Raw genomic sequence first — 24186 nt, 5'->3', positions numbered from 1 at the left:
ACCTTGCAGAGGCCGGGCCGCCTCCTGCAGCCGGCTCGCGCTCGCAGGGCTCTCTCCCTTGGGGCCGCCTGGGCACGTTTGGGTGGCGGAGCCCAGCCTATCATTAGCACACCCGCGTCGGCCCTGAGGGCGGCCGCCTTCACTTCCCCGTCTCAGCGGCCGGCAGCGTCTGCGGCGGAGGAGCAGGCCTTGTTTCTAAAAGCAGCAGTCGCCTGTGGAGGCCACCCTTGCTCTTGTGTGGCTTCCTGGGCTGGCACGGAGGTCGAGGGCACACGTGGCTTTTCAGCAGCAGAGAGCATGCCCGTTCCCGCCACCCAGAGGGACCTCCGGATCCGGTGTCCTCTGTCCCCAGAGATGGGGCAGGTCTCAGCGCCCTGGGTCCTGTGGGGTTCGTGAGGTCCCCTGGGTCCCACCGCATCCAGCACCTTTATTCTGCCTGTCCCCAGGAGCATGGCCAGGCGGGCTGCTGCTGGCACTGGGGGTGCAGGGAAACACATTTTGGGGGGCTGAATTTGCTCTTCCTGCCTTTGGTTGGCTGGCCCTGGTGCTCACGGGAAGACGTGTTGGGCCCAGGGTCACCGCCAGGGCGGATCGGGTGGTTTCTCTGAGCCTCAGTCTCCCCCTGCCATGAGCCACTCAGACTTGACCTTGTGTGAGGTGTCGGAGCCGGCGGGAGCGTCCACAGAAAAGTCGGCGTGGTGTCTGAGCCACCCCGCTGACCAGTGGCCAAAGGCCTGACCCGGTCGGGCGTGAAGATGGTAGGCGTTCTCCCTGGTGGCCGAGTGGGCCGGGTGTGGGGCTGGGGTGTGCACAAGCCCTGCTGCTGCCGCCCTGTCCCCTTTCCTGTTTTTTTTTTTTTTTTTTTTTTAATGTTAAAGATTTATTTATTTGAAAGGCAGCATTCTTGGGGGGGTTGGGAGGGAGGAGATAGATCTTCTGTCCACTGGTTCACTCCTCAAATGGGCACAACTGTTGGGGCTGGGCCAGGCCGAAGCCAGGAGCCTAGAACTCTATCCCAGTCTCCCATGTGAGTGGCAGGGGCTCAGGCACTTGGGCCATCTTCCATTGCTTTCCCAGGTGCGTCAGCAGTGAGCTGTATCGGAAGAGGAGCAGCCGGGACTCGAACCAACACTTATCTGGGATGCTGGCATCACCTACTGGCCTCTGCCTTGTCCACTTTCCAGAAGGAGCCCCTGGGCGAACTGGGCCTGCCTCGGGCCGTGGAAGCCCAGCTGCCCCTCGGGGCTTTCCTGTGCTGCGGTCTGGTTGGCCTTGCTGGGTGGTTGTGCAGGCTTGACTGGCTCCGAGACCAACACGGAACCGCCCGGGTGTGCTGTGCTGCTCACTGTCGGGGAAGCAGCTGGGCTCCCTGGGGTCCCTCGGCCGTCCTTCCCTTTGCAGTCAATCCTCCAGGTCGGGGGCCGGTAGCCTCCTGGGTCCTAAGACCCCAGCCTCCTCCTACCACGAGGGCTGCCCTTGGGGGCAAGTGCCTGAGGCTGGGCACCGTGGATTCCTGGGGAGTGGTGAGCACGCCTCTGTTTCTGGGGAGGGGGTAGCACGCCCGAGGCTGTGGGGTGGTCCCTCGAGGCAGCGACCTCGAGGGTGGCCACTCAGGACGGCCCCCCTGGGGTAGGAGGAAACTACTTTTGTCTCGCCTGAGTTGCTTTCCATTTTAGGGCAGCGTGTTTGAGACTGCAGGGAACTGGTGGGTGTAGGAGCACATGAGTATAATGTATGCATAAGACTTTTGGGAGCTACAGCTTCACAATTGATTGCTATGTGGCTGCAAAACCACAAAAGGACAATAAAGTCTGCAGCAGATGAAGCTGGGGGTTGTGACGGGAGCGTGGTGGTGCCGGGGATCCGGGGAAGTGTGTGCAGGGGGCGGGGTGGGTGAGGGGACTGCACCTTACCAGGCAGGGCAGGTGGAGGGGAACAGGGGGCTGGCAGAGGCCGGGCCGACAGCAGGAGCCCAGCGCCTCTCTGTGCCCTGAGTGTAGCTTGTCGTCCTTGTCCTGGTGTGTGAGGGCGCAGGGACTGAGCCTGGCCAGATGACCCCTCGGAGGCGTGTAGGGGAGAGGCTGAGCAGCCATTTCTCCACCACTTCCTAAGGTCCCGCCCAGAGGTTGGCCAACTTGCAGGGCCAGAGGGTCAACATTTAGGCTTTGCGAGCACAACGCGGCCACCACGGCTGCGCGACTCTGCTGTCAGAGAGGCTATGGAGACATGAGCCTGTGTGCCAATAAAACTTTATTTACAAAACCAGGCTGTGGGCCAGATTTCACCCATGGTCTAGACCAAGAGGATGGGACCCCATGGGGCTCAGAACCTGCGAGCCCCTGATCTGCACTTTGTGGGGGTGTGGTCTGGGTGTGGTGTGGACCCCACAGGGCGCGTGTGTTTCTAGCCAGAGCAGGTGCGTGATCAGCTGCTTCCACAGCAGGTTCGGAGCTCTTGGCTCTGCTGCGCACTTGGGGGGCCCTCCCTTAGAGCCAGGACCACGTGGCTGTGATGGGGGCTTCGGTACCAGAGCTGAGGGAGGAGGCAGGGCCCTACTCATCCCAGGACCTGGAAGCAGCAGAGCTGAGATCCGGAGGCCTCCACACTGACGTCCCTCGGGCTGCTGTGAAAAGCTGGGCTTTGGGAAAAACTCCGCTTCTCTTCCAAACTGGGAACGGCTGCAGGTAGGCAGAGCCCGTGAGCTTCTGTCCTGCAGGACTTATCAGAGCTTTAAGGTGTCGTGGCCTCCCTGGGAGCAGTGCAGCACTGCCCCAGACGAAGACGTGGTTTTCAGGTGCTCACGAAACTGTGGAGCTGATCTCCTGAACCCTGTGTTGTATGAACAGGAGACTAAAGGCCCAGAGAGGCAGGGACTCGCCGCAGAGACACAGGGCTGAGGGCGGTGTTGGGGTGCACACCCGGCTCCTGCTTGCCTGCCTCCCTCCTGGCTGGGGAGGGGAGGTGCCCGCCTCCACCCTGACTTGTGATCCGGAGGCACAGGTGTTGGGGTTGAGACGGTGTTTGTGGCCATGTTGGGAGGGTTTTGTCCCAGGGTGCCCTGCGTCTTCCGTCGGAAGCTTGCTCTCTCTGGGAGGCTGTCAGCCGGCCCTGCCCACCTCATGGGCTGGATCACTGTTGGTGCCAGGGCCTGGCCAAGGCGGCGTTGCTGGCTGAACCCCATGGGGGCTAATAGCACCCTCTGCCCCCTGCTGCAACCATCAACTCTGTCTTGGACGTTGTCAAATGCCCCCTGGGGGAGGTACCCACCACCCTTCCTCCGTCGAGGTGGGCACCGTGTTTGCCAGCACTTGCTGGGTTCCGACAGACAAGCAGGAACATGCAGGGGACGGAGACAGAACGGGGCTGTGGGACTTCACTTGTGCACCAGGACCCAGCCCCCCAGTGAAGGCCCATGGGAGGGGGCACAGACAGAGGGAGAGGGAGGCAGAGGCCCTATGGGGGAGGCTGCTGTGTGTGCTACAGTCTGGGGACCTTGTACCGAGGGCAGTGAGGTGGGGGTGGGGAGAGTCTGGGAGGTCGTGTGGGGTGGGGGAGTACAGGAGAGAGGACGGGGGCAGGCAGGGGTCCTCCCTGACAGCCAAGCTGAAGTCACCTGCAGGGGCCTGGAACCCTCGGGCTGTAGCCTCGTGGGCTCGGCAGGTGGGACCTCCGTCAGACAGGGAGGAGGTGGGCTTGAACATTCTGGGGGTAGTGCGAACTGATTCTCAAACAATGAGTCTCTTTTCTGGGCCCGATTCCTGGAGCCCCGGGGAGGATGCTGCCGTGGGTGATGGGACAGGCGGCTCAGACGGGCTCGGAAGCCAGGGCCGCACACCGACAAGAGAAGCCTGGCGTATGGGGGCGGTGGGGAGCTGCTGCCGCCGTCACAGAGACGCAGATAACTTTTCTCACCCGAGTGCTTGGACCGCAGTGGCTTCCATAATTGCTGGGCGTCCGAGTCAGGGCAGGGGGCAAACGTCGGGGGTCTGTTTCTAAGTGGGACGTGGACTCCTGGACAAGGAAGGAGCTGCACCGTCGCGGGGAGTTCGTTGTTTCAAGGTGGCGGGGAGCTGGAGGAGGGCCCTTGCATGCACGGTGTGACAGCCCAGAGCCTCGGTTAGAGCGAGGGAGAAGAGAAAGCCTTGTGTCGTCAAGCCTGTGTCACTCATCTCGCAAATTCACACGCGATCTCAGGAAGGGCTTGTCCACCCAGGACTGTTTGGATATCTGTGACATTCTTCACGGCCGTGCAAAATGATCAGCTGAAGAGATTAGCCTGCTGTGGGTTTATTGAATGTTGAGTCCCACCTGCAGGAGCCTTGGCAGGGGCTTATCGGCCTGGACGTTCCCCACCCCTTAGGAAGCCGCGGCAGGCCTCTGGGCCTGAGCTGGTCTCCCGTGTGGACGGCAGGGACAACCACTGAAGCCCTCACCTGCTGCCTCCCAGGGTGCACGTTAGTGGAAGCTGGAGTCGGGAGCCGATCTGGGAGCTGACTCCAGGCGCTGATGTGGGGGGTGGGCGTCTCAGGAGGTGACTTAACTGCCAGGCCAGACCCGCCCAGCATCTGAACCACCTTGAAGGTGCAGATCAGAAACATTGGGTGCATTGACACCGTAGGGCCACTGTCACCACCATCCACCTCCAGGATGCATTTCATCTGAAAACTGAAACCGGGTCCCCGTTAAACCGCAAGTCCCCAGTCCCTCCCCCAGACCAGGGCAGCCGCCTTCGACTTTCTGTCTCCGAGTGTGGCTGCCCTGGTGACTTCGCATGAGTGGACTGCTCAGTCTTTGTCCTTTGTGGCTGGTTTGTTTCCCTTCGCCCCAGGGTCCTCTGTGCCGCGCGTGTGTCAGAGTTTCCTTCCTTTCTGAGGCTGACTGTTACCCCATGGCGTGACCGGCACACTGTGCGTCTGTGCCACTTTATCCTGTGGCTCTTGTTAACACGCGTGTGCAGATCTGGCCCTGGAAGCTTGCAGAATTGCTGGCTCAGGTGGTCCTTGTGTTTGAGTTTTCTGAGATCCATCCTGGTTTCCACAGTACCTGCACCCCTTTGCAGGCCCCGGCCACCACCACTGCCCAAGGCTGCCAGTCTCTCCACATCCTCACCCACTCTTGTCATCGGCCTTCTTGTTTGTTTGTTTTTTCCAACATAGACCTTTTACTAAAGGATAACACACCCAGAATAGTTCCATACCTTCCTGGCTGCCTTGCCAGTGTGTTTACATCTCTGGGGACACCATTAATGTATTAAAATGGGCTTGTCGGGACAAGCATTTAGTGTGGTGGGTAGCATACCACTCGGGACACCTGTATCCCATACTGGAGTTCCAGTCCTGGCTCCACGCCCGATCCCAGCCCTGCTAGTGCACACCCTGGGAGGCAGCAGGTGAGGGCTCAAGTAGTTGGGTTCCTACCACCCTACCACCCATGTGGGAGACCTGGATGGACTTCCTGGCTCCTGGCTTCAGGCTGGTCCAGCTCTGGCATGGCGGGCATTTATGGTGAGAACCAATGGATGGGAGCTGTCTCTCTGCCTTTTCAAAGATATTTTTAATCAGTGAGTTTGCTCCTCCCTTCCTCCCCTGCTCTGCTGGCTGCACGTGGAAGCCCCCAGGCTCCGGCAGGTTCCACCTCACGTCTTTCATTGCAGGCTTGTGTTTGCACTCGTCCACCTGGTTGACCTTCCATCAGGGGTGATAATTTCGTTTGGAGAAATGGAAGCAATGCCCTTTTACAGATACCCTCTGCACAGCCGTGCCTCTATTTTTTGGGAGCTCAGCCCGGCTCTCCGACTCGGGTGGCAGGAACCTAACAATGTTTGCCATCACCGCTGCCTCCCAGGGCACATAGCAGTGGGAAGCTGGAATTGGCTGCACAGCCAGGCCTGGAACCCAGGCGCTCTGATACTGGGTGCAGCCACCCCAACCAGCGACTTGGGCCAGAGGCCTGCCCCTGGTGCTTCTGCCCTTGTGGGCTCAAGCCCAGGAGTAGATCCTACCAGGGGCTAGTGGCTGGGATGCTCGTTCCTCCCTTTGCCCAGCAGGAGGCGCTATCTCTGTAGCCACTGTAGAAAGCTGGTGAGTGCCAAGTGGTGTCTCCTGGTCACTTTAATTTCGTTTTCCTCTGTCTACCTGGGAGGTGGACCTCCTCTTCCTCTAAGGTGATTGGCTGGCTGCGTTTCCCTTCTCCAAGCTGTCTGCTCAGAGCCCCTGGCTGTCTTGACTCTCCTGCAGTAACAGAACCCAAAGCAAACGTGACGAAGTGTTGACAGGCGTCCGTTTTAAGGGCAGACGATATGCAAATCATTTGTACATTTCAGTTACACATTTTCAAGAAGAAATTTCCGTGGGAGTTTTGGTCTGGGTGGGCCGGGGTCAGGGTGGGGGACCTGTCCGGAGGATGTGCTGTAGCCTTGGCGGTGACCGTGGCTGGAGAGGCAGAGTGGGCTCCGGGTTGCCAGACGTGGGGAGTTGACATTTGGTGCTAGTGAGGGAAGCTAAGAGGAGGAATCCAGGGAGATGGGGGCGAGGACGGAGACTGAGAAGGGTGCGGTCGGGCTGGGGTTACAGTTAGGAGAATCAAGTTTGATGGACGTGCTGATTGGGAGCAAGGTGCTCCCTGGGGGTGCAGAGGCGGGTGGAGGCGGGGCCCTTGGAGCAGGTGTGTGGGGCAGGCAGAGGATGCAGTGGGAACGCCAGTTCTTCAGGTCCAGGACGTGGTCAGTGTTTTCAGACGCGGTTGACGGGAAGCGAGCCTGCTTTTCTGGGCCTGTTCAATACATCGATCAAGAGGTGCTGACCTTGAGCGAGCCGTTGGCCTGACACAGGCCAGACCTGAAGTGGCCTGGCTGCTGTGCTTCTGCAGTCTGGAGGTGACAGACACCTCAGGGAGTGTAGGTGGGGGCAGGAGAGGCCTCGGGGGTGTGGAGCTGTCTTGGCGCCCGGGCTGGTGCTGGGCTTGGTTGCAGCTGTGACCCGCAGCAAGCGTGCGCTGAGCCGCTGCCCTCGGGGCTCTGTTAGTACCGCAGCCCCTGGGTGTCCACAGGAGAAAATGCCAGAAACACAGACTGCACCTTCCCGGTGGGAACCTCTGCCTGCCCCATCCTGTGTGTGCTCCCAGCGCAGCCCTGCGGGACTAGGGGAGACGTGAGTCATTTCCTGGACAGCAACCTGTCCTGGCTTCTTAGCCATCTGGGGCTTGGCCTTGGAGACATTGATCGGCTTTCTCACATCCCCCTCTGTTTCCTGCCAGTGCAGTCTCCCTGTCAGCTCGTGGGCACCGTGCTGCCCGAGAAGACCGGGTCCCCTGACTCTGGTGAAAGGAAAGAGGTTGGCAGAGAGGCCCAGGGGGCCATGGGCCAAGTGAGCGGCGTGGCTCCAGCTCGGCCAGGCTGCTGTTCCTCCCAGCATGGCCCCTGGAGAACAGCTCCAGGGATGGGTGGCCTTGGCCCTTGGGTTCCTTAATGAGCTGACAGGGTGTGGCCGAGAGTTTGAGCCACATTTTTTTTGTTGTTGTTAAGATTTGATTTGTTTATTTGAAAGGCAGAGTTAGAGAGAGAGAAAGAGAGATCTTCAATCCGCTGGTTCACTCCCCAGATGGTCTCACTGGCCGGAGGCTGGGCCAGGCCTAAGCCAGGAGCCAGGAGCTTCATCCAGGTCTCCCACATGGGTGGCAGGGGCCCAAGGAGTCGGGCCGTCCTCCGCTGCTTTCCCAGGCTCATTAGCAGGGAGCTGGATTGGAAGTGGAGCAGCAGGCACTGGAAGTGGGATGTGGGCATCGCAGGAGGCGGCTTAACCTGCTGTGCCACAACGCAGGACTCATGAGCCACATTCTTAACATATTTTAGCAACCAGAGGGACTCCTCCCTCATCACTCAGCTTTTGTGCACCTCAGGTGTAGAAATACCAAGCGTTGTGTGTGTGTGTGTGCGTGTGTGTGTGGCAATACATATAAAATCATATAAAATGTGTATATGTTTTATATGTATAAAATACATATATAAAATTCAGCCACTTGGAAGAGGTGGTTTAGTGCCACTGAGTACGCGTGCCTGTGGTCGTGCAATGTTACTTCTCAGGGCAGCGCTGTGGGCGGCGGGTTAAGCCACTGCACGGGTCGCCCGCATTCCTCATCGGAGTGCCTGGGTGGAGTTCACCTCCACTTCTGATCCAGCCCTGCTAATGCGCCTGGGAGGCACAGGTGATGGCCAAGTGCTTGGGCCCCTTCCGCCCACAGGGGAGATCCAGATGCAGTTCCAGGCTCCTGGCTTCAGGCTGGCCCAGCTCTGGCTGTTGTGGACATTTGGGGAGTGAACCAGCAGGTAGAAGATATTTCTCTCTCTCTCCCCCTCCCTCTTTGCAGCACGTGCATAGACTACCTTTTGTTTTTCCACCATCGGTCGGGGACACTGGGCGACTCCCATTGCTGCTGGTGGCGGGGGCTGCTGTAGTGCCCGTGGCTGTGTGCGCCACACATTCAAGATCCCGCTTCCGGTTCACTGGGGTGTGTGCCCAGAAGTGCAGCTGCTGGCTCGTGTCATCATTCTGTTTTGAGTTTTTGGAGGGATCGCCACACTGGTTTCCACAGCGGCCGTGCCGTTGCACAAAATGAGGCATTTGACGGTGTGGTCTTCAAGGCGTCTCTGTGCTTAGAAAAGCTGCCGTGGTTCCCTGGCCTGCTGGTCAGTGGCTGGAAGATGGTGTTTGGAGTTAAGATTTGGCCACTTGAATGTCACGTGGGCAGTGACAACAGCCACCATCTCTCACATGTATGTGCGTCACGTACAAAGTACTCAAAGCGCCCCCTGCATCCTGAGAGCAGAGGCAAGCATCTGGTATTGTTTGAGGACCTACTGTGTGCTCAGAGTGTTAGAAGTTTCTTGTTATTTGTTCATTATCTTGAACAGTTTTCCAGAGTAGTAATTTGAAAGGGAGAGAGAGATCTTCCATCTGCTGGTTCACTCCCCAGATGGCTGCAACAGCTGGGGCTGGGCCAGGCTGAAGCCGGGAGCCAGGAGCTCCATCCAGGGCTCCCATTGGGTAGCAGGGACCCAAGGACTTGAGCCGTCACCTGCTGCCTCCCAGAGTGCATTAGCAGGAAGCCAGAATGAGAAGCAGAGCCAGGGCTGAAGCCCGCTCACTCACGCGTGGGAGGCGGGAGTCCCAAGCCACGCAGCTGCTGCCCCGCCAGATGCCTGCCCCCGCTCTCGGTTTTGCAGGCGAAAGTGAGAGGTGCTTTCTCCTGCTGTCAGTGTGCAGCGTCGCTTCTCGGTTGTCAACTCACTGCTCGTTTTCTGTTTACCTAAAAAAAGGTCTAATTCTTCCTTCCTGGTTCTTAACCGCCCTCCCCAAAAGCCAGAGAAAGAAAGGAGGGGCCACCAGCAGGTGTTTTCTGCGGCAGGTGCCTGCTTTGAGCTGGTGGCAGCCTCGGCGGCTGTCTGTGGGGCCCCTGCCCCTTGCCACGCTCTGCCGTCGGTGGGCAAAGCAGTGGCTCCCTGGGAAGAGACACTAATTCCCATCGGCCAGCCCAGGGTAGCGTGAACTTCTGGGGCTCAGGGCAGGGGACTTTCTGATCTGTCTCTTCCCCACGAGAGACCCCTCCCCACTGGCTAGCCCTGACTCCCTGTGGTCTATTGTGTTCCCCTCCCTCCATCTCACCTACCCACCCCCATGTTTGCACTAATACTCCTGGAAACTTCCCACCCACTTGGGGCTGAATGCAAGGAGGCAGGGGGCTTTCTGGTGGTTTCTGCTTGTCCCAGAAATGTTCATTTACATTCCCGGCGTGTCCAAGTTGAATCAGACACTTGGAACCATGCTGGGCCTTTCCCCTCTGCCACCAGCACAGACCGGGGCCGGAGTGGCCCCTGAGGCCCAGGGACTAAGACGCTGACCCCTGACACTCAGGTGAGGTGAGGTCTCCTCTTCCAAAGAGATCCTCCCCCAACTACGGCGGCGCTGCTGGGAGGCAGCCCCGCCCCGCCCCCAGCCTGCCCTGCAGAGAGCTGGCCCAGGGCAGCCCCTGGCTCCTGGCCCTGTTGCCCCAGGCCTTCCTGCTCAGTGGGGCTGACTCCTTTCTACTCTGAGACCTCCCTGGTCCCTGGTTGGGGGAGAGGGACAGGACTAGGAGAGGGAGGCTGCCCTCCCCCAGCTCTCCTCCTGCCCTCTGTGGGTACTGAGTCCTCCATCCTTCCAGCGTGGGGTCCACAGCTCTGTGGCCGCTCTGTAGCAGCCACCCCACCCTTGGAGCCTCAGCCCTGCCCTCCTGGTGGGGACGCTGGCTGCTGGGGTCCCTAGGCTGGCACCAGGGACATATGGAGCTGCCATCCTCCCATGCACTGTCCTCCCTCCTGGGACAAAAGCCAGGTGGGCTCTCATAGCTGAGACCACTGTAGCCCCAGAAAAGCTGGGGAAAAGCCGAGCCACGTGTGCCCGTGGGGGTGGGCGTAATTGCAGAGGGCCAGACGGATGTCCTGCTGGGTCCTCCTTCGTGCAGGGCTTTGGGCCTGTTGCCCACGTTCCCCGCCTGTCCCTGGTGGGCAGCCTGTCCCCTCTGTGCTGCCGGGGAGACCTCGGCCCAGGAGCTGCGGTGTGCTGTGGTGGGAAGTGTTCCGGCCGTGTCTGAAGCTGCCCTGCAGGACAGCACTGGGCACAGCCTGGTAGCCTGAGCACTCTCTCCTTGGGGACTTTCAGTGGGTCCCAGGTTGCTTGGGGACCAGAGACGGCCGTGGCTGGCATGGGGCCGGGAAGGAGGCTACGCCCTGGGCTCAGGTCTGCTGGGGGTGGAGGGGCGTCACCTCTGCACCTGCCCGGCCTGGTGAGGAAACTTGACCTCACCGGTGGGAATTGTGTCCCGCGCCGGCCATGATCTTGCGTCTGCACGGCCTCTGAGCTCCAGTCTTGCTGCTCCCTGCTTTCCTGAATGGGAGGTGGGGGTCTGCGGGTCTGGGGCAGGGCACGGGAGGGGAACCGGTTACAAGCAGGCCTGCCTGGGCCCACAACCTCCATCCTGGAGCACTTTTCAGGCCCGGCCGATTGCCCTGTAATTGTTCCCAGCAGCGAGAGGAGTCCAGCGGCCAGGAGCGGCCTCCAGTGTTTGTTTTTGCCTTCTGTGTTCTCCCGGCTGTGGTAACCAAGGGCCGCTTCCCCTTGGTGACGGCGCGGGCCAGCGCTGAGCCAGGCCGGGCAAGGCAGGCCTGGGGCACCCGGCGGGGCGGCCGCTGGCCGGGAGAGCAGCCTGCTGTTCTCTTCCTTAATTCTCCCCACACCGGTGAGGACCCTCAAGGTTTTGCTCCTGGCGCTCTCCCCAAGCACTTGCCTGGAACATTCCAGAGCTCCGTTTCCTCTGGTAGGTGTTGGGGAGACTGGGAGGCCACTCGCTGGCCAGCCACGTGGAGGTAGGTCTCGAGGGGCAGGATCAGGGACTTCAGCCAGGACTCGTGCAAAGTGAGCACCCTCTGCTCTAGGTCCCCGAGGCACATGGGGTCCGCAGGTGGTCCTGGGGCAGGGGTGGAGGAGAGGACGGGCTGAGACAGCTGTTGCAGGGAGGCCAACCAGGGAAGGCTCCGCAGAGGAGGGGGCCGGGCAGATCTTGGCAGTCGGGGGCCAGCAGGGTGTGGGGCTGAGGGACCGGCAAGGCTGGCACGGCCGGCTGGCCTGCAAGGGAGGTTTGGAAAAGTAGAGAAAGCTGAAAGGTTTTGCTGGGAGCTTGGAGGGGAGCAGCTGGGGGCCTGTGAGCAGCTGGGAGCAGAGCAGGGGTCTCGGCGTGTGGTCGCCATGGCCTCTGGCTTCTAGAAGTTCCGGGAGAGAAAGCAACGGCCTGTTTCCTGTGCTCTGTGGGGTGGGGAGAAGGACAGGGGACCTGTCCTGGGGTGGGGGACACGGCTCCGCCTCCTGTCACTCAGCTCGGCCTCCAGGCGTGGTGGGTTCCAGTGTGCGGTGTGTTCAGGACTGGCTTCCCGGGGGCAGGTGAAGGTCTCGGCTGCCTGCTGTCTGTCCACTGTAGGTTCCCTCCAGCCTCCCAGGACCCACCGGGGCAACCCTGCCTCCTGGACATGTGGGTCACCTGGGGATGGGGAGGCAGGAGGCATTTCCCACAAGCTCCCAGGTGACGCGTGTGCCGCTGGCTGGTGGCTGTCACCAGGTACGGGCACGCGGGGCACCCAGCTCTGTCTTCCCTAAAGGCTCTGTTCTCAGGGAGAGTCAGAGGGCCCCGTGTGTAGGGGCTCAGTCCTGTCGGCGTTTCCCTTCGGGGGCCCGGAGAGCAGGTGCTGATAGGGGGCCCGGGGCCCTCGTGTGCGGGAGGAGCTCCGGGCTCCGTGGTCTCTTTCAGGTCCCAGTGGCTTGTTTTGTTGGCAGATCTCGCTGCCTCAGCAGAAAAGAGGCGCCTTTGATATGGGAACGGAAGCCCGGGACAGGGCTAGAAATAGCGCGTGCGGCGCGGAGAGGGCCCGGGGTCCCCTCCAGCTGGGGGCTGGAGGTGCCGCACGCAGGGGCCCCTCCGCCCGTGAGGGTGACACGCGCTGTCTTCCCTTCAGAGCGCGTGCTGGGCTCCAGGGCCCTTCCTGAGGTTGGGCTGAGCCCGTGCCCTCCTCCCCCAGGCTGCCTGCCCTCCTGCGGAGCCCATTAAATGGAGATTGGACCCATGTCTCTCGTTTCCACTTCCCTGTTTTTCCCTTTTGTGTCCTCAGGAGGCAGTCAGGGGAACAGACTCCCCCGATCCAAGCCGCCTTCCCGGAAAGCCTCTCCTTACCCCGAGGCCCCGTCACCTGGCCTCAGATGCCACCGCTGCCAGCCCGGGGTGGCCCTGGCATCAGCAGCCCCCGAGGGTGTCCCAGAAAGGGCCTCTGCGTGGCCGTGAGTGAACCTGAGGCGGCAGAGGCGGCCAACGAACAGCGCCACGGGGCCCGAAACAGCTGTTCCTGGCCAGAGAGGCCACGCTGGGGGCAGGGAGCAGGTTCAGGATTTCCCAGCTGTGTTCCACCCCTGTGAGACACCCAGACACCCCCTTCCCAGGAAGCCACCTGCCTGCCTGTCCCCCCCCTCCTCTCCCCACTGAATTCTAACACAGCACCGCTGTTGACTGCCTACTAGGTGCTCAGGTGCCTGTGAGATCCTTGTTCCATCCTTAAAGCAAAGAGTGAGGCAGAGCCCCCATTCCAGTGGGGGAGGGGCCTGAGGCCGGGGAGCTTGCCCAAGCCCACCCAGCGTGCGGAGCGGAAGTTTAAGCCCAGGTGCACCCCTGCTGCGTCTGCACATACTGAATACAGGAGTCTCGCTGCACCAGCCCTGTTTCAGTTCCAAGAAATCGTGCAAGGAGGCAGCTGGGCTTCTCTGATGAGGACCCCAAGGAGGTGGGCTGGGTCTTTGGATCATTATGGCCCCCAAAACTGAGCCCTACTCCCCTCCCCCATGTATGCACTGTTGATGCAGTTTAGAAATACCTACCAGACTCATGAGAGACTGACGTATAAACCTGAGGACATTTGTTTACACACAGTAAAGACTAGAAGTCTTTAGGTGTGTTCCGGAGGGTGGCAAATGGGCAGTGCTAACCACAGGTCAGGGAGACCGACGAGGGAGCCTAAGGGCTCGGCAGCCGGAGCCCGGAGTCTGTGGTCGCCATTGGGGTGGAGTGCTTGGGTCCGTGGGGTCGGCTGCCCTCTCTGGGCTCTTCCCTGCCTGAGTGTTCCCCAGGCAACTTGTGACCTCACCGGCCGGGTCCTGGCGAGCTGCCCCTCAGTGCAAGCTGTGTCCTTGCGTTGCCTCCCTCGCTGGCCTCCCCGTGTCCACTCCGGCTGCCAACGGCCCGTTCTCAGCACAGCAGCTGGAGCCTCCTGCCGGAGCGGAAGCCAGACTGCGTCCCGAGCCCCGCAGAGCCCGCGCCGGCTCCTCTGCTGCTGCTGCTGCAGCCCAGAGCCCGTGCTGGGCCCACGTGGCCTGTGCGCCCCGCCCCTCCCTCCCTGCCTGTGCTGCGCGCCTGCACTGTGTCTTGTGCGCCTACCTCGGGGCCTTCGCGTGTCCCGTTCCCTCAGAACACAGCCCTGACGTGGACACGTTGTGAGAAGAAGCTGTCGGGCGGCGTGGTCACTGTGTGTGCCCGTGGCGGGCGGGGCTCGCGGTGCAGGCAGTCGGCGTGGCCTCTCGAGGCCATCAGATGCAGGAATCGTGGGATGTGTGTGGCGGCTGCCGCGTGACAGCCCAGCTTCTGACGCTTATCTCACTTTGTGTAGAAAGGGGCCACTCTCAAATCACCCTAAAAAGCACAGAGTAGCAGGTGTGCCAGCCGGTGACGGGGCCGTGGTGTGCTATGCGTTCACACCCTCGGTGGGGCGGGGCCATGCTCACGCCGGCATCACCCGGGAGACGGCAGTCGCTTCCGGGAGCCCTGGCCCACGCGTGCTGCGTGGAGACTGAATCGTCACACATGCAGTTTTCTCCCCACTTCGTCCCGGCCTCACCCTCAATCGCCGCATCGGAGGGCACCCCCTCGCCGCCCTCTCCCATTGCTTGCTCTGTCCTTGCTCCTGATTCGCTTTCCTTTGACGCGTGCTCCCTGCGCCTTTATTAGATGTGCATCCCTCCATCACCTGCTGTGTGCCAGGCCCATCCCAGGCATTGGTGCTGCCACGGTGGACCCCACAGGAACACCCAGACCCACGGGGCTTGCAGGCATTGCTCAGATGCTGTGTGTGGCCTTTAGTCTGTGTATGTAGCAGGTGCCTAATGAGTGTCGTTCCAGCCCCGAGGTATGTCACTGGGGCTGGGGTATTTTCCGAGAGGTCATCAGCCAGGCACTGACAGCCGGGTGGCTCCCGCACGGGCTGTCACACCTCCGTCGTGGTAAGCGCACGGCAGCTTCCTCGTGGCGGAGATGGTTTGCAGACTCCCTGTGCCTCGTGGGGCCTCTGCCTGGGAGTCTCCGGCCTTGCCTAGGGCGGCGAGGATGAAGGGAGCACACGAAGCTCCAGAGAAGCCCGTCGGGCCCATCTCCTGGCCTGGCAGCCCCGCGCTGGGCTGGGTGAGCAGGCGGCTGGGAGCACAGGCCTTGAGCTTGGGCCTTGGGGCTGACTTGCTGGGTGTTTCCAGTGCTCCTGGCTGAAAAGGGTGTTAGGAGATGGGAGACCCTGCGTGAGGTGCTTGGGTGTTCACTGTGGCAGTCCCGGTGAACCGTCCCCAGAACAGTGCCTGGCGCGGAGCAGGTGCTCAGTTCTGATGCCCGGTGAGTGGTCCTGCTCGTGGCCAGGCAGCAGCTCACCGGCCACAACAGGTGTCCACATGGCGACAAGTCCAGTCCGCCTGTGCGTGAAGCTGGGCCCTCCCAGGCGTGGGCACCTGCTCTGTTGGCCCCGGCATTGTCAGCGGAGGGGACATGGGTTGATTTCCTGGTATCAGAGGCTCGGGACCTGTGCTGTGAGGAAGTAGGGACACCGAATCCCAGCAAGCCTTGCTCCCAGAGCAGGGAGCGTGTGCCCGCGACCCGCCCCGATACCTGTACCCCCCTCCCCCTGTCCTCCTCAGACCCCCCCCCCTCCCTGGGCCACGTCTTGGGCCCTGGCACAGAGATGCAGGCACACATTGCAGATTCCTGCAGAGAAACCTGATCTGCAGGTGCCGTGTCAAGGCGGGCAGGGGCCGCCGGCGTGCAGCTCTGCCCTGATTCTCCTGCAGAGGAGCGAGGGGCAGAGGGCGGGGATTGGCCTCCAGCAAGGCAGGGCAGGCTGTGTCCCTGTGTGGGGTCCTCGTCCCAGGCTGCACCTCGGGTCCTCGTCCAGCCCCCAGGCTCTGGCCACGAGCCTGTCCACAGCCGCCGCCTGCCGCTCTGGGTTTCGGGGTAGCAGGCGTTTGCCATCCATTTGTGATCTTTCCATTCACTGAGCTGAATGCCCTTCACACAACCTTGACCTTTTCTGAGAGCGCAGCCTGCTGGCCGCTGCCTGGGCCGCCCCAAGAGGGGCCCTGTCCCCTAGCAGCCTCTCCCTGCACCCCTGCCCCGGCCGCCTGCCGCACAGGCCTGCCGGCTGCCTCGGATCTGCCTGTCCTGTTATTCTAGGGAGTGGGATCGTGGAATAGCGGTGCTGGCCGTGAGCTGCGGCTTCCTCCACAGAGCACAGCGCGCTCAGGGTAGCAGGTGGCCGTCCCAGAACTGACTGTCTCGGCGGCTGGGCCCTCTTCCATGCGTGTGCTGGCTGACGCTTTGCTTTCTCCGTGCCGGCCTATGTACGGCAGCAAAGCTCCAGGAGCGAGACTGAAGAGGAGCGGGAGCTCGGAGGTTGATGCTACAGCCAGGGGAGGGGAGCGCCCAGCCCGACAGGCCTGCGAGATCACTGGCTCTGGCCCTGTGGGCAGCACTCGGAATTCTGCAGAGCTACAGCGGGCTCATTCTTAAGCAGGGGATTGTGTTTGGCCACGAGTGATGGTACAGTTATCCACATGGCCCTGGCTGGGAGCAAGGTTTCCCAGCCCTGCTTCTACACAGAGCAACGTTTTTGCTTTCCCAGGTTCCTTGCAACCTCTCTCCCTGCATGTGCTGGTATAATTCTTTCCACGCTGAAGTCTTAGGTGTGTTTGTGTCCTTTGCATCGCTCGCCATGGCAAAACCTTTTTCTTGGCTTCTTGTATGGCGGTCCCACCCGTTAGCATTGTTGCTGGCTGTGTAGTACTCCACCCATGCACTGGCTGGGGGCGTCACGTCCTCACTCCTTGCTCCTTGCTCTGCGGTGCCTGTGAGAAGCTGAGGCCCGGGCAGTCTGGCCCCGCACTCCTCAGCTTGCTTAGAAGTTCCGGATTCCCTTGTGGAGGCCTTGCCCAGTCCCGCGTAGGCCCAGATGTCCAGGGCTGTCTGGGTTATTGCTGGGATTGGAGGAGGAAGGCCGGCAGCAAACAAGGAGACTTCAGAAAGGTCATGGGAATGGAATTAAAGGTCTGAGTTTAGGGACCTGCATTGTGGTGCAGCGGGTTAAGCACCACCTGTGATGCCAGCATCCCATATGGCCACCAGTTCCAGTCTCAGCGGCTCCACTTCCAATCCAGCTCCCTGCTAATGGCCTAGGAACACAGGAGGACGGCCCATGTACTCAGGTCCCTGCCACCCACATGGGAGACCTGATGGAGCTCCAGGCTCCCAGCTTTGGCCTGGCCCAGCCCTGGCTGTTGCAACCACTTGGGGAGTGAACCAGCAGATGGAGGGTCTCCCCCCCACACCTCTCTCCCCCCCCTCTGACTTTCAAATAAATAAACAAGTCTTTTTAAAGTTTATTTGGGTACAAAAATTTATTTTCATGATACATGGAAAATATGTATTATGAAAAAAATTGCACAAATTTCAAAACTGTTTTTGCACCAAAATGAGCTTCTACTTCCATGGGAGTGCACTGAGACCTCCCCGCCGCCAGCCGCCCGTGAGGCTGGGGCTCCGCGAGGCGTCCCCCAGGGACTGGCGATGAGGTGGCGCGAGCCGACCCACTGCCCAGTTCCCTTTAGACTCCTCTCCAAGTCCGCTGGCCGCTGGCCAGCCCACGACTAGTGGACAAATATCAGCCCAGACAGCGCCGCAGAAACTGCCTAGTGCCTTCGATCTGCCGCCGCCTGTGGGAAAGGTCAGGAAGCCCGCGGGGGGGCGGCTCGGACCCTGGCTTTCTTCCATGAGAAGTGGACAGTGGGCGGGGCGGTTCTGAGGGTGAGCAAGAGTGGCTGTGGATGAGAGGAACTGGCCGGAGGAAAGTGTTTGGCTCAGCGGGCCCGATACCCATGGCTCCAGCTCCTGCTTCCTGCTCATGCTGACTCTGGGAGGCAGCAGGTGATGGCTCAGAGTAAAGACGGGGTTCCTGCCATCTATGTGGGAGACCCAGAGTGAGCTCCAGGCTCCAGCTTCGGCCTGATGCAACCCTGGCTATTGCAGCCAGCAGATGAGAGCGGGGTGTGTGTGTGTGTGTGTGTGCATAGGTGTGTCTTTCTCCCTCTCAAAAAAAATTACCTCTAAGATCATCCTGTTATGAAGAAATTTTTTAAAAGATTTATTTATTTGAAAGTCAGAGTTACAGAAAGGCAGAGAAAGAGAGAAATAATAAATATCTTCCATCTGCTGGTTCACTCCCCAGTTGGCCACAATGGCCAGAGCTGTGCTGATCTGAAGCCAGGAGCCAGGAGCTGCTTCTGGGTCTCCCACGTGGGTGCAGGGGCTCAAGCACTTGGGCCATCTTCTACTGCTTTCCCAGGCCATAGCAGAGAGCCAGATTGGAAGAGGAACAGCTGGGACACAAACGAGTGCCCATATGGGATGCCGGCGCCGCAGGTGGCAGCTTCACCCGCTACGCCACAGCGCCAGCCCCCTGGGGAAAATTTTTAACTCCCTTACCTGCCCGCGCTGTGACCTTGTTGCATCGGACAACCTAGATGTGCGCTGTAGGAGACGTGGAGAGTGGCCGCCGTCACGATGCTAGCACCGGTGGAACACGACTGTTACACAGTTAAGTGGGAGCTTGTATCTCAGGCCTTGGAAACGGCTCCGGCTCCGGCTCTGGAGCAGTGCGCGCGCTGGGACCCTCTGCTGTGAGTGAGCGGCCCCTGTGTCCACAGCAGGAAGACCTGGAAGGACACAGTCACCCGCGCTCCCCGCTGGGCCCTGGGAGGGAGCGAGCACTGGGATACTTGAGTTCTGTGCTGAGATTTCTTGTGCATCAGGATTGAGCAAGAGGTTCCTGCAAAACGACAGCAGAAGCCCACGCCTGAGCACCGTCACTTAATGTGCATTTTAGATTCCAAGTCTTGAAACCAGTGGCTCTCGGGCATCGGCAGGGTCCTCCTAACCCCCTGCAGGGCTGCCCGGAAGGCAGGCTGCTCGCTGGGCCCCCCCCGAGTTCTGATTCAGAAAGTCAGCCGGGGCCCAGAATTTGCATCTCTGGCAAGTTCCCAGGTGATGCTGATGCGGCGGGCCTGGGGCACCCACTCTGAGAATCAGTTCTTAGATGGCTCCGGCCTCTCACCACACCCCCCTTGAAAGTTCTGGGGAACGTCTGCCTCTGCCTTTGACCCTGAGGGGTTCACAGGGCTGGATCTGGGGGGCTGAGCCACGCAGCCTCAGTCACACAGCGCCTTCCTGTCTTCCCCGCACCCACCCCAGCACAGAGGCTGCAGGTCTCGCCTGGGGCCTGCGCCCCCCCAGGCAGCTTCTCCAGGGGGCTCAGCTCCCCGGGGCCACCCCGGGAGCCGTGGGCCCCGTGGATGCTGCTCCTGCACCTGGCACTCGGGTTCCATGCTGATGTTGAAGGGGGCGGGGCAGCAGGGGGCAGCACCTATTGTGCTCCGACTGTGTGCCTGAGAGCTCCGTGTTGGAATCATGAGCGTGCTCTTCCTCTGCGTGTGGCCCCAGGTGGTCTCAGGCACCCACCCAGGTCCCCCCTGACTCTGGCATTGGCCGCCAGTGGTTCCTCCAGTCTGTCTGGAGACTGATTGCACCCAATGCCTGCCGTTCTCTGCCCAGTCTCTGTCCTGTACCTTCTCCCTAGAGGGACCCAAGGTGGCCCAAGAGGTCACTCCCAGAGGTGACCTTCACGGGTTGGCACATCCCACGGGAAAATCAGTCACCTGCTCCCAGCCAGGGCTTTGTGCCCTAGGGGCCTGGGCCTGGGCACACATCCTGACCTCGGGCTTGCTCTGGCCTCCCTCTCTCCTGCACCTGAACTCGTGGGGCTGCTCCAGGCCCTGCCTTTTCTGCTTCCACTCCTTGGGGTACCCCAGCTCCCTCGTACACCAGGCAGGCCCAAGGCTGGGCAGTGTCGTGTCCACGGTCGGGCCTCTGTCCCCGTCCCTGCTTGATGGCGTGACTGCCGCTGTCTGCGTCACTGCAGGCCCTCCAAGAACGAGGTTTCTGGTCTGCACGGGCCGGGCCGGTGCTTCTGCGCTCAGTCTCTGTATGAATGTCAGGCTGGCTTCCCAGGGCGCGGCTCCCGGGCGGAAGCCTTTCTGAAAGTGTGAGTAATCTGGGCCCTTCCGTAGGTGTTGGCGGCAGGTGTGCTTTTGGTCTTTTGGGGTCAGAGGCTAGAACTCTGGACCGTGTGGGATTTTCTCTCCAAAATCGCTCGTCAGAACTTTCCAGAAAGATCCGATCTATCTTCTTGTCGATTCTAGAGGCTCATGTTTACATCCCTGTTTGAGGGGCTCCTCCCCAGACGGGGTGGGGGCTGCACGCATGGCATGCATGGTTGGGGTGGGGGGTTGTACTCACGTGGCCTAAGTGCTGCCCGTGGAGGCAGCTTTGCCAGGGGCTCCATGGCACAGCATGCTCGGGGCACACCCTGAACACGCCCACTGCCAAGTGTGTGTCCGGGAGGGAGCGTGGAACTGTAATGAGCAGGCGGAGCTCAGCCCGGCCGGCCACAGAGGTGCATCACGATGGCAGATTGCTGGGTCCCTGTGTCTCTTGCAAAATCCTGGGCTGCAGCCACCCGTGCAGGGGGCGGGGAGGCTGGGAGGGGGGGAGGGAGGGAGGGAGGGAGGGGGGAGGGAGGGAGCTTATTTGATCTGCAGGTGAAAGGAGTCTTTATAAAGAGGTCACCTTGTTCCACATCCTGAAGTTCACTCTTTCCCCATCTTGGGTGAAAACAATGGCTTTACTGTTCTGGGGTGGTCAGTCGGACGCAACGGGCGAGGGGCCTAGGTGTGAGAGGGTGGGTGTGTCTCTGCCACTCTCCAGTGGCCTCCCCGTGTGTCCCCCACCATCTGTCCCTGGTCACCTTGGACGTGTCGCCAGCAGAGCGTCCTAGTGCTCCGCCAGTAGGTCCTTTCTTACTGTGCGGAACAAAAGGACAACTTTGTATAGCAGTGGGGCTCCCCAGCTAATGGACCCGAAAGAGTGTGGCGGAACGGGAGGTCAGCAGACGGTGGCTTTCACTGAGGGGCATCAGCAGGTCTTGGGCAGATGCTGTGCAGCCGCCTGGAGCTGAGAGCTGAAATCCTTGTCCCTCCAGGGTCTCTCTCCCAGGCCCTCATGCATCCTCGCCTCCCTCACCTCCTCCAGAGCTGGTCTGCCCGCCAGCATCGCCGGGCCCCTGGCAGGTGCACGGCCACAGGCCACCTGCCTACCTGGGTCTGGGTCGGAGCAGCTGTTGTCTCCTTGTGTGGAGACAGCTACCCCCTATTTACTGGGCAAATGAAGATCTGTGGTTGACAGTGTGAGTGGGTGGCCCTGGACATGTGTTGCAGAAATCATGTCCTATTTAGGATGGCCTTTTGTATGTGTCTTTCTGCCTCTCAAACTTTTTTTAAAAGATTCTTTTTGTTACAAAACATGGATTTTATATAAAAAAAAATCAATGCAAAAAGAATGAGCCTGTCTTTCTTCCTACCTCCTCTCCAGGACTAACCGTTGTCAAAGGTTTGGGGCTTATTAAACCTTTCTCCGTGCCTACAAGCAGATCAACAGGCATGCAGAAAACACTGTTGCGCCGTTGCTCTAAAAGGTAGCAGCACCGAGTGTGTTGAGTCAGCAGGTCCCAGGGGCTGCCTCCTCTCCAGGCGTTAGGGAACCACCGAGCTGTGCAGCGGGCTCAGAGGCATGCTGGTTAGGGGCTGCCCCATCGCACCTGCGCACCAGGCGTCTTGTCCCACTTCAGGCCTGTCTCTCTGGGACACGCCCCCCGCCTGTGTAGGGGCGACCTTTCCCCCACATCCCCTCTGGTCTGCCAAACACCACTTCCTCCGGAGACTTGCAGAACGAGAAAGCAGACGTGGGTACACCCGGCAGCCTCCTGCTGTGGCTCCTGCCCCTCCCAGCCCCTCCCCTTCAGAGCGAGTCACCACCTTAGATCCTCTCAGGCTTAGGGTGTAGATGGGTGCGCCTTGTCTGTCCCCCGGACAGCTCGCTCGCTCGCTTCAGAGTCCCTTTGACGCTCGGGCCCCTCCCAGGATCAGGGGCCAGGGCCGCTCCCTCTGCATCTCCCAAGGGGTGGTAAGGCCCCCCTGCCCCCACCTGAGCCACCAGAGGACCCTGAACAGGCAGAGGGAAGCGGTTTGTGAGGGTCTCTCTCTGCTGTGGGCCCGGCAGCCCCTCTCCCAAGCAGCCCTCCTCTGATGTTGATGGCAGCACTGGTCCCAGGCCCCCGGACCTGCAATGTTTCTGGGCCAGCACCAGGAGGACCCAGCTCTGGGATGCTCATCCACTTAGAGAGGGCCCCCTGGGAACCCCAGCAGACACATGGCTCTCTCTGGTGGGTTCTGGGGGGCCGGAGCCACCCCTGGCCCTCAGTGGCTGTCAGGGACACTGGGCTGAAGGCTTTTGCCCCCTTGGGCAGTGAGCCCTGAACTGACTTCAGATAGCAGCAGGGTTGCGTGTGTGTGGCAGTGGTGGGGTGCAGTGGGGGCTCCTCCCCCTGGGATCGCAGCGCAGCCTAGCTGGGTGCAGACTGCCCTCCCCTCTCCCCAGAGCCGTCACTGTCATTGTGTGACCCCCTGCGTCCTCTGCAAGGCTGCAGGGGTCTCCTCAGAGGCCGGTGTCTGGCAGATCAGTGTCCCTGCTCTGGCTGGGACTGCCTCGCCCCCTCTGTGCCCTTTGCCCTCGCCCCATCCCTGGCTCAGGGCCAGTGCTGCCTCCATGTGCTGGCTTTGGTCCTGGGGACAGTCCCCACTTCATACACACGCGAGTGCTGGCCAGGTGGGGCGGGCTGCTGAGCTGTGACCAGGGGAGAAGAAAGACGTGATGAGGAGTGGGCCGAGGCCCTCCACAGACCCCGGTCACAGCCCAGCTACTCGTCCACAGGGATGACTTGACCACACGTCCCTGACAAGAGAGAAGTGTGTTGGGTGCCCTGGCTGGTGTGGGTGGTGTGCCACGTGAGGAGGGATCGGTGTGACACTCCTGAGTGACTGCCCTGAGTCCCACCCACCATGGCGTGGGCTCTAGAACTTGGGCTCCAAATCAGAGCGTCTCTAAGTGCCTTTCTGACCTGAGCTGTAGCAAGTGGTGCTGGGAGAATCCCACTGAGAACGGCTGAGGGCTCCCTGCAGCCGCGTGGGAGGGAGAGGAGCAGAGAGCTGCACGCGCACGCCCCACACATGCACGCCTACACGTGTCGGGGGCTTCACATTCATGGACATGGAATTAAAACATAGCTTTATTTGGGTAACAAAAAGACCCAAAATCCACGCCGACGACAGGTCTTTGGAAGTTCATGGAAAATGCTCATTATGAAATATCTTGGTGTAGATTTCAAGAGCTTTATGCACCACATTACACTGATCTAATTCCACCTTCAGGAGCTTTTAGAAGTCTGCTCACATGCACACATGCATGCACACATGTGTGCACATGCATTTTCTCTCCAGTGACAATTCCCGTTCCCCAGGAGCTGTGTGGAGGGAGCCGCTGGTCTCGCGCGTGCTCCTTGCACCCTTGGTCTCCCAAGGGGGTGTCCAGTCAGAGGGAAGGGGGTGGGTGCTTCCATGTCCCACCCCCACAGCTCTGACTTGACCTTGGACCCGCTTTGCCAGCTCAGACAGACACAGGAGGGGGTCAGGGAGGAGCAGAGCGAGGGAGCTCAGAGAGGCTGCAGCCGGCTCCGCCGTTGCTACCATAAGTGAAACCCTGGTTCCACCCCCAGACGTGGGCTCCCTCCACCCCGAGGCAGCCCCAGAGCCACAGGCTGCCCCGTAGCAGGGTCACGGAGGGCATCCTGGAGGTGGCGTGCTCCCCAGAAGAGGAGACAGGGACTGGACTGGGATTGTCCTGGGAGATCCAGGATGTGAGGGCTGCAAGTCTACAGAGCTTTCTAGAGCCTAGGCAGTTTCCACAGCTGCAGAGGGGCATGTCGGCTCTACGCTGTCTTTGCTGACACTGGACACAAGGGGTCTATACCTGTGTCCTGTGATCATGCCGATGGGGTGGTGTGGACCCTCTGTCTCACCTAAGGGAAGAGTCTGCTGCGAGCCAGCCTCGTGGGGCCTCTCCCCAGCACAGAGGGGGCAGTGCAGGTCACCCCACTGCCCATCCTGCTGCAGATCCTGCCTCACCTCTCAGCCTGCTCCAAGCAGGAGGCCTGTGCTCCAAGGTCCCTGGTGCCCGTGTGTCTGGAGCCTGCAGCCTCCCATGCTGGTCCCTCTTTGTTCTCTTCATTCCTGATTCAGGCAGCTCGGAACAAACGACCCAGCAGCCAAGGCCCGCGGCCTCCTGCCCAGCCTCCTCTGCCCACTC

The 24186-nt window shown here is 60.7% G+C and overlaps 1 protein-coding gene across 2 annotated transcripts in view; it reads left to right on the top strand.

Moving 5' to 3' along the window:
- SPSB1 (splA/ryanodine receptor domain and SOCS box containing 1) overlaps positions 1–24186 on the top strand; it is a 60674-nt gene that overhangs the window by 26905 nt on the left and 9583 nt on the right. Inside the window, exon 1 of one of the 2 annotated variants that reach the window (XM_008265961.4) lies at positions 1957–2684. The exons of the other annotated variant lie outside the window; for it this stretch is intronic. The gene's annotated coding sequence lies outside the window, so the exon portion shown is untranslated. Of the gene's footprint in view, positions 1–1956; positions 2685–24186 lie in introns of those variants that run through there. 2 annotated transcript variants of the gene reach the window in all.

Source organism: Oryctolagus cuniculus, chromosome 7 (assembly GCF_964237555.1).
Source record: "Oryctolagus cuniculus chromosome 7, mOryCun1.1, whole genome shotgun sequence".
Taxonomy (NCBI): Eukaryota; Metazoa; Chordata; class Mammalia; order Lagomorpha; family Leporidae; genus Oryctolagus; species Oryctolagus cuniculus.
Note: the sequence above shows the minus strand (reverse complement) of the source record. Positions and strands in the feature narration are given on the sequence as shown.